The sequence below is a fragment of the Oncorhynchus gorbuscha genome, linkage group LG16 (genome assembly GCF_021184085.1).
Source record: "Oncorhynchus gorbuscha isolate QuinsamMale2020 ecotype Even-year linkage group LG16, OgorEven_v1.0, whole genome shotgun sequence".
NCBI classification, from domain to species: Eukaryota; Metazoa; Chordata; class Actinopteri; order Salmoniformes; family Salmonidae; genus Oncorhynchus; species Oncorhynchus gorbuscha.
The window spans coordinates 24,036,710-24,053,352 of record NC_060188.1 but is presented as its reverse complement, the minus strand read 5'-3'; the positions used below and the strand labels follow the sequence as shown (position 1 = coordinate 24,053,352).

Sequence of the window (16,643 nt, the reverse complement as noted above, 5' to 3'; positions counted from 1 at the left end):
ATGTGAAGTTTTGCAATGCCTGGACACAATACCACTAACATGGTCACAGATCTGTCTGCACATAGTATACTCCACTGTCTAGTAGGGCGATACTTAGGTGCCAAGACGATGTATTGGGAACCCCACAATTGTAATCTGTACTGCGATTCGATACTGTGACTTTATTGCGAGGCGATCATTCAAAAACATTGCTGCTGCAGAGGGACAAGATAGAGCCACGAGAAAACAAGTTATCAGTCATGGAAATAGAAGTGCTGAAAACAAATGGGCTTCCTACTTAAAACTATGAAGGACAAATAGTGGAGTTTTTGTGCAGGTACAGACAACTAGCGCACAGATAATACTGCGATACTGTCAAAACTATGCGTCATCTTTTCAAAAATAATACCCCGATATGTAACTGCATGGATCTTTCCTCCCATCACTACTGTCTGGTTCGTTGCCATGTATCTATGACAACTAGTGCACAGGATAGAGGTTCACATCACGTCATAGAAATACAACTAACCTACCAAACAGATGCTACATTTTGCCTGCCTGCTACACAGGGTTACTGTACACAGCGCCCTATCTGACACACATACTGGGGGGAGGGAGGTTAGACATGACTATTTAATGATACATGGCGTGGAGGAGTGAGAAAGCAGGCCAAGACGGTGCTTTTCTAGCGTCTTGCTTCAGAGCCAAGCAAATTACAGTCATTATCGAGAGGAAGTAGCTTGACGACATGCGCAATACCCGGGAGTGCTATTCAACATGACCAAAGCAGAGTAAGTTGGGAATAATAATGTCCAGCTTTTAAAGAAAACATTTCATGACGACCACTTCTGGTTCCTGCATTTGCGCTGAGACGTCTTGGTTGTTCCCTCTAGGTACAGAATGTTTACATGTGATGTAGAGGCAGGCGCGTTACACCATCCTCCTGGGTCACGCTCAGCACAATGTTTAGAAAGAAATATACGATGCAGAACAAACATCCCTCTCTGTAGAAGAACAAACCACTTCAGCTCTATTCACGTCATGACACTCTGTCTGCTCCTGAAAGTGGTCTTGGTTTCGGCTGAATGTGAGCTCCTGGGCTACTGCTTGATTGGATCAGGTCCTCCTGCCCTCCGCTGTGAGGGCTGTGAGTGGTGGGGATGAGAGTGGGAGTGACAGTAGGAACAGTGAGACCCAGGGCAGGGTTCTGACAGTGTGACAGTGGGCACCGGCCACATAGGGGTTAACAGAGGAGGACGTGAAGAGCTGTCAGGTAGGGCTGCTACTACAGATCAGAGAGATATGCAGCTCAGCCCAGGGCGGCGGATGCACTGCAGGCAGAGAGGAGCAGGTCTGAATACAGGGTTGAACCAAGAGCAGTGGAGCAGAGTTGAGCTCAGCTAAGCGGAGCACAGAATCACGTGCACAGGAGTGTGAACCGTGAACGTGGTCCTCTCCATCACACAGGCAGAGGGAAAGCCAACTGCGGGTCACACAACGACTCACTGGACCGTTTAGACACAGCTTGCGAACACATCTGCCAACATCATCGGACTGGACATGCACCAAATGTACCGTACATACTAACAACCACATCCCAGAGAGGGATATGTACACGTAGACCGTGACCACGCAAAACAGAGACCATACGACATCCCCTGTGGAGTAAGGATGTTAGCCATGGTCCCTCTGGTGTCCCAGGCAGGAAGGCAGCTCACCATGTGCAGGCTTCGACAGTCCACCAGGGCAGTGAGCTGATGCAGGCCGATCTCTGTGGTGTTCAGCACCCCCTGGATCTGTTCTAGATTCCCCTGCAAGCCACAAACACACAAACACTTTAAAAACAGGGCCAGGTCTACATTTAACACAGCAAATTAGGCCAGACCACTGTCTCAGTGAGCGTGTGTGTGTGTGTGTGTGTGTGTGTGTGTGTGTGTGTGTGTGTGTGTGTGTGTATGAGAGAGATACTGGCAGTACTTAATTTTTCGTGTCCTACTTACACTAGCAAAGAAGGTTGGTATGACGCCAACAAAAGTAGAGAGTCGGCGAAACTTTGAGAAAACTCCCAAACCAGAAGAGAGTCAGCAACCCTGACGCCTCGTGCAAACAGACTCCAGGATTTTAATGGTGCGCACCACATCCCATTGAAATGAAGGTACTTCCTCCCAAACCTCAAATTTAGGCTATACCGCCGTCTGTCTGCACGAGGTGTAATAACAAACCACGTCCGGATTCTCCTATGGGCTGTAACAGCCGGCAGAGAACAGCGTCTGTCCAGAGGTCTATTTTAAATGACTAATTGGGACATGAGGGCTGATGAGTGTTGATGGAGTTCTACATCTCTGGTAGCCCAACAGAATGTGAAATGTTCCTGTGAACTCAGCATTTTCTCTCTCTTTTTTTGTTGTTGTTGAATTTTTACCCCCTTTTTCTCCCCAATTTCGTGGTGTCCAATTGTTGTAGTAGCTACCATCTTGTCTCATCGCTACAACTCCCGTATGGGCTCGGTTACGAGAGAGCCTGGGCGCGAACCCAGAGTCTCTGATGGCACAGCTGGCGCTGCAGTACAGCGCCCTTAACCAACCGGGAGGCACCAGCATTTTCTCTCTTCACTGTCCCACTGAAGTATGCTCTGTGCACACAGTGGAAAGAGTAGCGCTGGACAATACAACACAGGGCTGTACAGAGGAGGCCAGTGAAAGTAACAGGAGCATAACACAAAGGTTACGTGGCAGCAGACTCTTGTGACCAGGTGCACTCGTCTCCTCTCTCTCTGCCTCTTGGTCCACTGGTTCCATTCAGTGCACCGTGCAACCCGTAGAACTGCTACAATAGTACAGTGTGTCCAAACCAGGGGGAAGGCAGGATGTGTTTAGCATCGGTACTCTGGCAGGTGGCATTCACAGCAGGAAGTAAAGTGACAGATGTCAGGAGGCTCACCTTAGTTTGGGGGTACTCTCTGGTGGCCGAGCGGAGCAGCTCAGACACGTCGTCCTGCATCTCCACTAAGGCTTTGTGGCTCCCGGACAACTTCTACAACACAAGAGGGGAAACACGACCGCCTGTATCAGACATGGCACTGAGTACTGCGCTACTTGTTCAATGTCTTCGTGACAAACCTCCTGACCCTAACACAGAATATATATATATATATATATATATATATATATATTTTAAACCATGCTAGCAAACTCTAGTCCTTTCTGATGGTCAAATATTTCCCTTTACACTCAACCCAATGTCGGCATTGACACCTGGTACCTGTGAGATATATTACATATATATCAACCCTTTTTCTTAACAGATGTTGCTGTGATAGCTAGCCTGGGCTTGTGCTGCACTGAGAAGAGGGGGGGGATACTACAGTCCATTAAAAGCAAGTCACGGATAGGGTGTTATGGTAGGGTCTTCAAATCACATTAATACACTGGCAATGGCCTTAGTGGCTGTTTCACAGTTCTACATTTACACCTCCGGGGAAAAACTGACATTTGGCCTAAAAGATGAAAGGCACAGGGAGTGTGTATTTTGTTCTGTCTTACCTAGCAAGACCACTCCTCTCTAGGTGGACTGGTACAGTCACAATATGCTTTTTGTGACCCAAAAACAGTCTTGCAGCCTTGACCCGTATTCTTTGAACAAAAAGCTTTTCTGGGAGATATGTTTTGTCAGTAAACATCTACTGTACATCAATGTTTCGCGACATCTAAATTAGTCAATTAAAAGCTACAAAGTGAAAATATTATATTTTCCCCCTGAAGTAGCTGTGGTTGACAAGTCTTACTCCTATTAATAAGACTCAGGTTCTAACGACGTCATTTCCACCAACTTCACCCGCTGGGTTAAAGCTGCTGCTTTTAAGGCCGAGGCGTTGGTGTGAAATGTTCATCTGAGACGGCAGTCCACAGATGAATCTATAAAGGCCGCATATGATCATCATCGCCCTTCCTTTCGTCCAATGGGATCGTCTCATTCACACGCAGAGGTCATTCGGAGGTCATAGATGAGAGAAGATATGTGCATACTTTATACAGTATGCAAGGTAGTGAGACGCATTAGCTAGATGAGAGGCATCTCACTGTTCAGCCTCAATAGATCGGATAAATTATAACCCGCATCAAAGTTACACATTAGCCTGATTCACGCATATACTGTACACTGAAAAAGATATGAATACTAAACATGTTAGAAAACCAACACATCCCTGGTGTCTGTGAGGCCTATATCAAAGCGCTTTGCTAAAATATGATGGCCAGTAAAACATCTGTTTGAACTAGCCTACCTGTTGGAATGGGTTGGTTTGGCCCACACTGCATGTCATGTAGTACTGCAAAATGTCTGTGGAAAAACACACAACAGGCCTGGATCAGATGATGTGAGCAGTACCGCAGACAACCTCAGTCTAGTTAGTTCTAGTAGTACAGTAACACTACCAGAAGGTGAATTGCATTACCACATTCTCACAGAGGACATCATGTTTTCTCCAACCATTTCCCCTGTGAAAGCAGGTCCTCTCATTCCTCTCATTCCCCTTTTTCTCCCCAATTTCGTGGTATCCAATTGTTATAGTAGCTACTATCTTGTCTCATCGCTACAACTCCCATACGGACTCGGGAGAGACGAAGGTTGAAAGTCATGAGTCATCCGATACACAACCCAACCAAGCCGCACTGCTTCTTAACACAGCGCACATCCAACCCGGAAGCCAGCCGCACCAATGCGCCGGAGGAAACACAGTGCACCTGGCCACCTTGGCTAGCGCACACTGCGCCCAGCCCGCCACAGGAGTCGCTGGTGCGCGATCAGACAAGGACACCCCTACCGACCAAGCCCTCCCTAACCCGGGAGACGCTAGGCCAATTGTGCGCCGCCCCACGGACCTCCCGGTCGCGGCCAGTTACGACAGAGCCTGGGCGCGAACCCAGGGATTCTGATGGCGCAGCGCCCTTAACCACTGCGCCACCCGGGAGGCCCTGGATGGTATTTCTATTCCCTGACCTTGATATCCCATAGCCTTTATATGCCACTGCCTGAAGCAGTGCCCAGCCTACTGAATGTCAGCTGGGAACTCCATAACCTACAGTGATGTGGTATCATCTCAGGTCAGCTTCCCCAGAGACAGACAGACTATGAATATTTTTGGGGTTGCTTTTGTGAAGAGGGTGAATAATGATCTTTGGGAGGGCCTGCAGGGTAATCAATGGCTGCCGATTAGCTGGGGGCTTGTGAGGAGAGGAGACTGGGGGCTTGTGAGGAGGGGAGACTGGGGGCTTGTGAGGAGGGGAGACTGGGGCTTGTGAGGAGGAGAGACTGGGGCTTGTGAGGAGGAGAGACTGGGGTTGCGTCTCTAATTGGCACCCTACCTCAATAGTAGTGCGTTACATAGGGAATAGGGTGCCATTTGGGACAGAACCTGGGTCGATGGGGACAGTTCAGAGCTCCGTAAACAATGCTAATGGGTTAGCTAGCAGCACGGTCAGGCACACTGTACCAGTAGGATTAACAGTATCCTGCTTTAGGGAACTCAATCTGGGACGGTGTGAGAAGGAGACATGTATTCTCACCCACACTGTGTGGGCCACACACTCATGCAATTGAATAAATAATGATATTTGCGAGTTCGTGACTCAAACATAGCGCAGGTTTGAATCAGAGTGGCTCTACTTCTGGTCCCCAGTATTAATCATAGAGAATATCACCAGCACCACCAACATAACACATGGCATCCTATTTCTGATGTGACACTGGTCTGTGACGTTCACTGATTACCACACAGTCAAATGGGTTCCGGATATACTGCACCACACCCACGCACAGACACGCACAGAGTGGTAGAGAGAAGAGCAAGTCTGCTCTGGTTATGGATGGGCCAGTTCACATCTGCTGTAGCTCCTCTAAACTGAGCTCCCTCCCTGTGAGTCTCATAAACAGTGGAATTGTGGCACTGACAAGGGAAATTAACTGCTCATTCAATGATAACAGGCTGAATAGAAGACCTCTCATTTACTGCCTTTAATAGTGTTTAAAGCAGCCAGTCAGAGACGACAGACTCATAACTTAACTTTGTGGAAGATTCAATCATTCGGTTCAGGATTTTACTACCACAATGGCAGAGTGATATAAAAGAGAAACAATGGCTGAAACATTAAGCAGAAAGCGGGAGAATAGAACAGCCTTTCTGTTGGGGCTCGGACAGGGCAGTAAAGATAGACACATTACAGCCAGCGAGGAACAAACGATAACATGAAGAATGGAACCAGAGCTGTTGAAATGATTCCCAGAGACCTCAGTGCTGAAGAGTGAGGTACAGTGGGGAGAACAAGTATTTGATACACTGCCGATTTTGCCGTTTTCCCTCTTACAAAGCATGTAGAGGTCTGTAATTGTTATCACAAGTACACTTCAACTGTGAGAGACGGAATCTAAAACAAAAATCCAGAAAATCTACTTGTTCTCCCCACTGTATAGCCTGTAGCGTTCGTTTACCAGGGCAAAATAAACAGGAAATCGTGTGCAGCAATAAAACCAATGGCTTGACCAGGGCGGCCACTTCTCCTGATGCAGGAGTGACAGGTATGAAATAAGGATAGAACGGAATAAAGGTAATGAAAAGGGTGACCTTTTGCAGATTGAGAACAACAACCTTAGGGGTGGAAAGCAAGGTCAATCTTAGGGGTCACAAACATGTACTGGACATCATGTTGAAGAGAAAGAGAATCTTGCAGAGTCATATCACCAATAGCGTACCCATTTAAAATCAAGGCTTGCAATGCCACAATTGTTCAGCTCGCTTTGAAGTCTAAAACCACCTTACATTCATTTGCAATAATTTCCAGTTCTACTTTTAAACACACAGGCATGTTAACACGCAGGAAAAACAGAACACAGTAACACCACTGAATGCCCAGGTCCAGCCTCAAGGCAGTGTGTGAAGATACTGTACTGAACAGAGATGAGGTGATGCACATACAGTTGAAGTCGGAAGTTTACATACACCTTAGCCAAATACATTTAAACTCAGTTTATGACAATTCCTGACATTTAATCCTAGTACAAAATTCCCTGTCTTAGGTGAGTTAGGATCACCACTTTATTTTAAGAATGTGAAATGTCAGAATAATAGTAGAGAGAATGATTTATTTCAGCTTTTATTTCTTTCATCACATTCCCAGTGGGTCAGAAGTTTACATACACTCAATTAGTATTTGGTACCATTGCCTTTAAATTGTTTAACTTGGGTCAAACTTTTCGGGTAGCCTTCCACAAGCTTCCCACAATAAGTTGGGTGAATTTTGGCCCATTCCTCCTGACGGAGCTGGTGTAACTGAGTCAGGTTTTGTCGGGCTTTGTGACGGCCACTCTAATATAGCTTGACTTTGTTGTCCTTAAGCCATTTTGAAAGTATGCTTGGGGACATTGTCCATTTGGAAGACCCATTTGCAACCAAGCTTTAACATGATGATAACTGATGTCTTGAGATATGATGGCTTCAATATATCCGCATAATTTTCCTCCCTCATTAAGCCATCTATTTTGTGAAGTGCACCAGACCCTCCTGTAGCAAAGCACCCCCACAACATGATGCTGCCACCCCCTGTGCTTCACGGTTGGGAAGGTGTTCTTCGGCTTGCAAGCCTCCCCCTTCTTCCTTCAAACATAACGAGGGTCATTATGGCCAAACAGTTCTATTTGTGTTTCATCAGACCAGAGGACATTTCTCCAAAAAGTACGATCTCTGTCCCCATGTGCAGTTGCAAACCGTAGTCTGGGTATTTCATGGCGGTTTTGAAGCAGTGGCTTCTTCCTTGCTGAGCGCCCTTTTAAGGTTATGTCGATATAGGACTCGTTTTTACTGTGGATATATATATATACTTTTTTTTACCTGTTTCCTCCAGCATCTTCACAAGGTCCTTTGCTGTTCTGGGATTGATTTGCACTTTTCGCTCTAAAGTACATTCATGTCTAGGAGACAGAACGTGTCTCCTTCCTGAGCAGTATGACGGCTGTGTGGTCCCATGGTGTTTAGATTTGCATAATATTGTTTGTACAGCTGAACGTGGCACCTTCAGGCGTTTGGAAATTACTCACAAGGAAGAACCAGACTTGTGGAGGTCTACAATTTTTTTTCTGAGGTCTTGGCTGATTTCTCTGGATTTCCCATGATGTCAAGCAGAGAGACACTGAGTTTGAAGGTATGCCTTGAAATACATCCACAGGTACACCTCCAATTGACTCAAATTATGTCAATTAGCCTATCAGAAGCTTCTAAAGCCATGACATCCTTTTCTGCAATTTTCCGAGCGGTTTAAAGGCACAGTCAACTTACTGTATGCAAACATCTGACCCACCGGAATTGTGATACAGTGAATTATAAGTGAAATAATTGGTCTGTAAACAATTGTTGGAAAAATGACTTGTGTCATGAACAAAGTAGATGTCCTAACCAACTTGCCAAAACTATATTTTTTTAACAAGAAATTTATGGAGTGGTTGAAAATCGAGTTTTAATGACTCCCGACCTAAGTGTATGTAAACTTCCGACTTCAATTGTAGGTCTTAACAACAGTTCCACTAGCCCGGATCTACAGTTAATGTAGGCTTTCCTTACTGGAGCGCCTCCTCTAGTATTCCTAAGGAGAGTAGACAGAGAGGCATTCACAATGACAGGGTAGAGCGCTCTATTCTCTCCAGCAATGACTTGACAATGGAGAGGGAAAGCTGGAGTGGTGATTTAGAAAAAGGATGACACTAACTGGGCACTATTGATGGGGGAAAAATATTGTTAAATCGATACAGTTACATATTGTGTTATTTCTGACGATATATCGTATCGTTTTGACAATATTGCAATAATAGTATTTTTACATCATAGCTTATTTTGTGAAATACGGAGCCAATTTGTTTTCAGCACTTTTATTTCCATGACTGATCAAAACTTGTTGTTTTCTCGTGCCTCCCTTGTGAGATGTGGGAATCGGAAGGCACCTAAGTATCGTGATTATATCGTCCCTGGCAATTCCCAGCCCTACTGGTGACTGTGTCAAATGATGCAGTACTTTCAATTGTAGTAGGAACAAACACCCACCCACCCACTCTGCCTGCTTCACCATAACATCTCTCCTCACCCCCCTCCTCCACTGGTCTTATCTCAGTCACACACACACACACACACACCCCTGGCTCCATCTCTCTCCTCATCATCATGGGACCAGTTTGGCCAATTACGCCACAGGTCGCATTAGACACTTAAAATTCAGTGCAGCCAGTCACCCCTGGCTTGTCTGCCCGGCCACAGATGCTCTGGGGGTAATTTATTGAATCCTATTACAGGTTTGAGGAGGTAGCTCATGCACCCCAGCCCTGGTCCATAAATCTGAAAGCAATACATTTCACCGCTGGCCAGAGAAAAGAAAAAGGTTTATCTCTCTCCCCAGGGTGGGATGGGGAATTGATTGAGCATCAAAGTGATTGGGCTTGTCTGGCAAATATTAAAGCGCTTTTGGCATTTGTGTCGTTGCTCTGTCATTATTTCTGCATCATATCCCAGTGTGTATGAAACTGACGAGAATGAATCCAATCATTTGTCAGAGCTATCAAAAACATCCTCCAGAGGAGTACCCGACGACAAAAGAAACACTCATTTTATCAAACAAACAAACAGACTGTGTTAAAGCCACACTTTTCATTGGTGTTATGCATTTCCCCTACAACGATTTTCGACAACTGTTGTAGTTTTCTGTCAAGTTGAAGAGAGAACGCAATTCATAGTCAGCAGGTTGTTCTCCTCCAAAACAAACAGGATATGAAAGCTTACGTGACTGAGAAATCGAACAAAAACCTGCCTTTCGGCGTTCTTACACAAAACAACTTAAAAGTAGAGTTAGATGTGAATCTCACAGAGAGCAGTGTCTGGATTTCACTTTATGATCGATTTCTCAATAAACGTGACAAATCTAAGACACTGACGATTCCTCTTAATGAATCTTCACCTTTATTGAGCACTCCATACTGTTCGGTCATTTGGGTGACGAACATGTCTGGAGCAACGCAGAAGTCACTGGAGGTCTGCAGAGAGGGAGTAAAACACAGTCACACGCTGGGAAAAAACAAACATTTCCCAACAACACAGTAGTTAGAATAATGAGAATGTTTAGTCTGCAGGATAATCAGTCTCACTAGAGGATTCCATCAGGAGATAATAAAGATCACATGCATCATCGTGTCACGGAAGGAAGACGAGGCAGGGGGGTCATCTCTGAATCATATGCAGGGGAGTGCATTATCCATTTGAAATGGTGTGGGAGGGAGATTTGCATAAAGACAGATCCCACTGGGTCCTAAATATTTGATAAAGGCATGCTGCGCACAATGAACGGCACATTGTACCAGCTATAAATTGTAGTAGCTAGTCTGCCTTGCAATTGTCCCTAGATAAACTTGGCAAGTGTTAACAACCCTAACTTCATGAATCATACTGACAATAGTACCTCATGCCAAACATTCTATTTTGTTCAGTGTCAGCTGGCCCACTGCAGTGATTCAGGTATAAGGTTGTACAGGTTCTAACTCCCACACTACTGGGAATGAGCTCTGGGTTCCAAGCCTCAACAAAGAGATATAGAGCCATGTTCCCATGGAGACACTCACGGCAGACACAGCCAACTCCAGGCCCAGGGAGGCCCAGCTAATAACCAGAGCCAGGATGCCCAGAAGACACACTCTGCGGAAGGAGAGAGAGAGAGAGAGAGAGAGAGCGAGAAAGAGAGAGACAGAGAGTGAGGACAGAGGTTAGAACAGTACTGCCACCCAGAAGAAATATCAGCCCGCACAGAGACGCACGAGATTGAACTTCACTCAAGTTTACTATAGATTCACCCCGTTAGTTTACACGAGCAACGTTTCCCTCTACTGTGGGAATTGTGATCGAATCAACATAATTTGTCCCTTTCAAAGCAACATACCGGGGGAAAAAAAACGTCTGAGATTTTGTTATAGGCAGACCGCATGTATCTGCGTGCACATTTTAGGGCTGACCCCATTTAGTAGACTGGTTGATTGTTTGGTCGACCGAGATTTCTATTGATTTTTATTTATCATCATTGTTTACAAGACCTCTGTCTGATTGGCACTTGTCTGAGTGGACTAATCCATTGTGGAGGCTGTGTGGATGGCACAGTCCATCACTAAGAAGTGCTACTGAAATTGTATATGGTTATATTACATAACAACAAAGGTGCAACACTAATAAAAATAATATTACTTTATAACAAATGATCTTTCTCCTGAGTTGGATAGAAGTCGCTGTCCGTGGTTCTGAAATATCAGTACGCTATTGAATTGGTGCTTTTCCTAAACCATGTTGTTATGTGCATAATAACAAAGTAAAGCAAAATATGTGGGAGGCAGCAGCAGAGTTTGGAGACGAGAAAACAGCTCTTGCCTTAATTGTCTAAGAAAAGTGAGGAGAGAGGAAACGCCATCTTAATTAGGTCCGTAATCAATAGCCCTAAATGTTATATGGGATTGGCTTTATAAATCATCCATATATATCGAACAGAAATAAGACAGATCCTGCTTCTGTTGCCTGTTTGAGTGTTTGCTTAATAGCCTACTGATTCCGTGAGCACCAAGCCTCACGCAACCACAACAAGTCGGATAAACAATTTCACAAATTGGGCTGTTTTTAATCTACGCTATGCTGTAATAAAGTCTTTACATATTTTTTTCAGCCTCTGGTATTATTTATCATTTATTTAGTGTTTACACGGTTCCAAATTGTGAGTAAAATTATATTTACAATAATAATAATGAAAAATAATAATAATAACAACCCTCCTTTCTTCTTGTTATTATTACTAGTATGATCATCATCATCATTATAATAATAATAATAATAAGTAATGTCATTATCATTAGTAGACTTAGTATGGCAGTATTGTATAACCACCATCGAGCTGTTGGCCTAAGAGTGCATCCTGTTTGGTCTTAATACCGTAACTCACTGAGGACTAGATTTCAATAGTTATGTAGGTTACAGCAGTGTATCAATCATTCAGCTGTTCATGTCATCATATAGCATACGAGTCATTAATGGTTTGAAATGCAAATCAAGCATTTTAGTTCAATAAAATAAGGCACTCGGTGCTTGCTCTTTACCTTCTTTTTCTTGATCTCCAGTATTTTCCACAACTACTGAAATTTATTCCACACATCTGACTTCCCCTTTACCTCCTGAGCAACCAGTAAACATTCCGGTTTCAAGTTTATTTGTCACGTCCTCTGCATCCCTTTTGCTGCCATGTGTTACGGTGTTCAGAGTTTGTTATAACTAATTGATTAGATCTGTGGAGATCTAGTCAATTACTGTTTTAAATGAGGCCTCACCTCCTGGCTACACTAGTGACCATATCCCCCGTGCATCCCGCAAAGCGGAGGTGTTGCTAACATTTACGATAGCAAATTTCAATTTACAACAAAAAAAATGACGTTTTCGTCTTTTGAGCTTCTAGTCATGAAATCTATGCAGCCTACTCAATCACTTTTTATAGCTACTGTTTACAGGCCTCCTGGGCCATATACAGCGTTTCTCACTGAGTTCCCTGAATTCCTATCGGACCTTGTAGTCATAGCAGATAATATTCTAATCTTTGGTGACTTTAATATTCACATGGAAAAGTCCACAGACCCACTCCAAAAGGCTTTTGGAGCCATCATCGACTCAGTGGGTTTTGTCCAACATGTCTCTGGACCCACTCACTGTCACAGTCATACGCTGGACCTAGTTTTGTCCCATGGAATAAATGTTGTGGATCTTAATGTTTTTCCTCATAATCCTGGACTATCGGACCACCATTTTATTACGTTTGCAATTGCAACAAATAATCTGCTCAGACCCCAACCAAGGACCATCAAAAGTCGTGCTATAAATTCACAGACAACACAAAGATTCCTTGATGCCCTTCCAGACTCCCTCTGCCTACCCAAGGACGCCAGAGGACAAAAATCAGTTAACCACCTAACTGAGGATCTCAATTTAATCTTGCGCAATACCCTAGATGCAGTTGCACCCCTAAAAACTAAAAACATTTCTCATAAGGAACTAGCTCCCTGGTACACAGAAAATACCCGAGCTCTGAAGCAAGCTTCCAGAAAATTGGAACGGAAATGGCGCCACACCAAACTGGAAGTCTTCCGACTAGCTTGGAAAGACGGTACCGTGCAGTACCGAAGAGCCCTTACTGCTGCTCGATCATCCTATTTATTCTAACTTAATTGAGGAAAATAAGAACAATCCGAAATTCCTTTTTGATACTGTCGCAAAGCTAACTAAAAAGCAGCATTCCCCAAGAGAGGATGACTTTCACTTTAGCAGTGATAAATTCATGAACTTCTTTGAGGAAAAGATTATGATTATTAGAAAGCAAATTACGGACTCTTCTTTAAACCTGCGTATTCCTCCAAACCTCAGTTGTCCTGAGTCTGCACAACTCTGCCAGGACCTAGGATCAAGAGAGACGCTCAAGTGTTTTAGTACTATATCTCTTGACACAATGATGAAAATAATCATGGCCTCTAAACCTTCAAGCTGCATACTGGACCCTATTCCAACTAAACTAATGAAAGAGCTGCTTCCTGTGCTTGGCCCTCGTATGTTGAACATAATAAATGGCTCTCTATCCACTGGATGTGTACCAAACTCACTAAAAGTGGCAGTAATAAAGCCTCTCTTGAAAAAGCCAAACCTTGACCCAGAAAATATAAAAAACGAATCGGCCTATATCGAATCTTCCATTCCTCTCAAAAATTTTAGAGAAGGCCGTTGCGCAGCAACTCACTGCTTTCCTGAGGACAAACAATGTATACGAAATGCTTCAGTCTGGTTTTAGACCCCATCATAGCACTGAGACGGCACTTGTGAAGGTGGTAAATGACATTTTAATGGCATCGGACCGAGGCTCTGCATCCGTCCTCGTGCTCCTAGAGCTTATTGCTGCTTTTGATACCATCGATCACCACATTCTTTTGGAGAGATTGGAAACCCAAATTGGTCTACACGGACATGTTCTGGCCTGGTTTAGATCTTATCTGTCGGAAATATATCAGTTTCTCTCTGTGAATGGTTTGTCCTCTGACAAATCAACTGTAAATTTCGGTGATTCTCAAGGTTCTGTTTTAGGACCACTATTGTTTTCACTATACATTTTACCTCTTGGGGATGTTATTCAAAAACATAATGTTAACTTCCACTGCTATGCGGATGACACACAGCTGTACATTTCAATGAAACATGGTGAAGCCCCAAAATTGCCCTCGCTAGAAGCATGTGTTTCAGACATAAGGAAGTGGATGGCTACAAACTTTCTACTATTAAACTCGGACAAAACAGAGATGCTTGTTCTAGGTCCCAAGAAACAAAGAGATCTTCTGTTGAATCTGACAATTAATCTTAATGGTTGTACAGTCGTCTCAAATAAAACTGTGAAGGACCTCGGCGTTACTCTGGACCCTGATCTCTCTTTTGAAGAACATATCAAGACCATTTCGAGGACAGCTTTTTTTCCATCTACGTAATATTGCAAAAATCAGAAACTTTCTGTCCAAAAATGATGCAGAAAAATTAATCCATGCTTTTGTTCTAGGTTAGACTACTGCAATGCTCTAATTTCCGGCTACCCGGATAAAGCACTAAATAAACTTCAGTTAGTGCTAAATACGGCTGCTAGAATCCTGACTAGAACCAATTTTTTAAAATCATATTACTCCAGTGCTAGCCTCTCTACACTGGCTTCCTGTCAAAGCAAGGGCTGATTTTAAGGTTTTACTGCTAACCTACAAAGCATTACATGGGCTTGCTCCTACCTATCTCTCTGATTTGGTCCTGCCGTACATACCTACACGTACGCTACGGTCACAAGACGCAGGCCTCCTAATTGTCCCTAGAATTTCTAAGCAAACAGCTGGAGGCAGGGCTTTCTCCTATAGAGCTCCATTTTTATGGAACGGTCTGCCTACCCATGTCAGAGAAGCAAACTCGGTCTCAACCTTTAAGTCTTTACTGAAGACTCATCTCTTCAGTGGGTCATATGATTGAGTGTAGTCTGGCCCAGGAGTGGGAAGGTGAACGGAAAGGCTCTGGAGCAACGAACCGCCCTTGCTGTCTCTGCCTGGCCGGTTCCCCTCTTCCACTGGGATTCTCTGCCTCTAACCCTATTACAGGGGCTGAGTCACTGGCTTACTGGGGCTCTCTCATGCCGTCCCTGCAGGGGGTGTGTCACCTGAGTGGGTTGATTCACTGTTGTGGTCATCCTGTCTGGGTTGGCGTCCCCCCCCCACTTGGGCTGTGCCGTGACGGAGATCTTTGTGGGCTATACTCAGCCTTGTCTCAGGATGGTAAGTTGGTGGTTGAAGATATCCCTCTAGTGGTGTGGGGGCTGTGCTTTGGCAAAGTGGGTGGGGTTATATCCTTCCTGTTTGGACATGTCCGGGGGGTGTCCTCGGATGGGGCCACAGTGTCTCCTGTCCCCTCCTGTCTCAGCCTCCAGTATTTATGCTGCAGTAGTTTGTGTCGGGGGGCTAGGGTCAGTTTGTTATATCTGGAGTACTTCTCCTGTCCTATTCGGTGTCCTGTGTGAATCTAAGTGTGCGTTCTCTAATTCTCTCCTTTCTTTCTCTCTCGGAGGACCTGAGTTCTAGGACCATGCCCCAGGACTACCTGAAATGATGACTCCTTGCTGTCCCCAGTCCACCTGGCCATGCAGCTGCTCCAGTTTCAACTGACCTGAGCCCTAGGACCATGCCCCAGGACTACCTGACATGATGACTCCTTGCTGTCCCCAGTCCACCTGGCCATGCTGCTGCTCCAGTTTCAACTTTTCAACTGGTCTGCCTTGTTATTATTCGACCATGTTGGTCATTTATGAACATTTGAACATCTTGGCCATGTTCTGTTATAATCTCCACCCGGCACAGCCAGAAGAGGACTGGCCACCCCACATAGCCTGGTTCCTCTCTAGGTTTCTTCCTAGGTTTTGGCCTTTCTAGGGAGTTTTTCCTAGCCACCGTGCTTCTACACCTGCATTGCTTGCTGTTTGGGGTTTTAGGCTGGGTTTCTGTACAGCACTTTGAGATATCAGCTGATGTACGAAGGGCTATATAAATACATTTGATTTGATTTTGATTTGATTGATGTAATTATGATATGCTATAGGTCAGGCCTTATTGGTCATGTGCATGCGATGCATACATGCGTCACGTTAAGAGCAAGGGTCAAGGGAATGTTTTTCCTAAACAAATGAGGGATTTAGGTAACAGAACTTTTTATTTTGTAAAGTGGCCTCAACACAATACAACAACACTTCCAGTCACCTCCTTGTCTGAAGGACAAGTGGCTAAACAGGTTGATGTCAAGCCCTGCATGTTTTCAAAAGTCTCATGGGATGTAGGCCTGTATCATAGAACAGTTATTTCAATAGCTATTTCCATGCTAAAATGTTATGGATGCATTTTCTCCATTGTTTTTTTTACAGTAGGCCACTCAGGTAGAACGACATTATGATCAAATGGCCACAGCAGCCCACTTGGCCACTGTTAAAACTAACAAAAAAACTGGGTACAGCCTCAGATCACACACTAAACACACACTGCTGAGAGCAAACATTCAAGTT

At 44.5% G+C, this 16,643-nt stretch overlaps 1 pseudogene across 1 annotated transcript in view; it reads right to left on the bottom strand.

Annotated features, from left to right (window-relative positions):
* LOC123999500 overlaps positions 1 to 16,643 on the bottom strand; it is a 79,192-nt pseudogene that overhangs the window by 11,499 nt on the left and 51,050 nt on the right. The window contains exons 6-10 of the transcript XR_006832465.1: positions 10,627 to 10,699; positions 9,969 to 10,044; positions 4,262 to 4,317; positions 2,920 to 3,012; positions 1,698 to 1,790 (exon numbers count right to left, since the gene is read on the bottom strand). The product of XR_006832465.1 is annotated as a protein tweety homolog 3-like (transcript). The remainder of the gene's footprint in view (positions 1 to 1,697; positions 1,791 to 2,919; positions 3,013 to 4,261; positions 4,318 to 9,968; positions 10,045 to 10,626; positions 10,700 to 16,643) is intronic.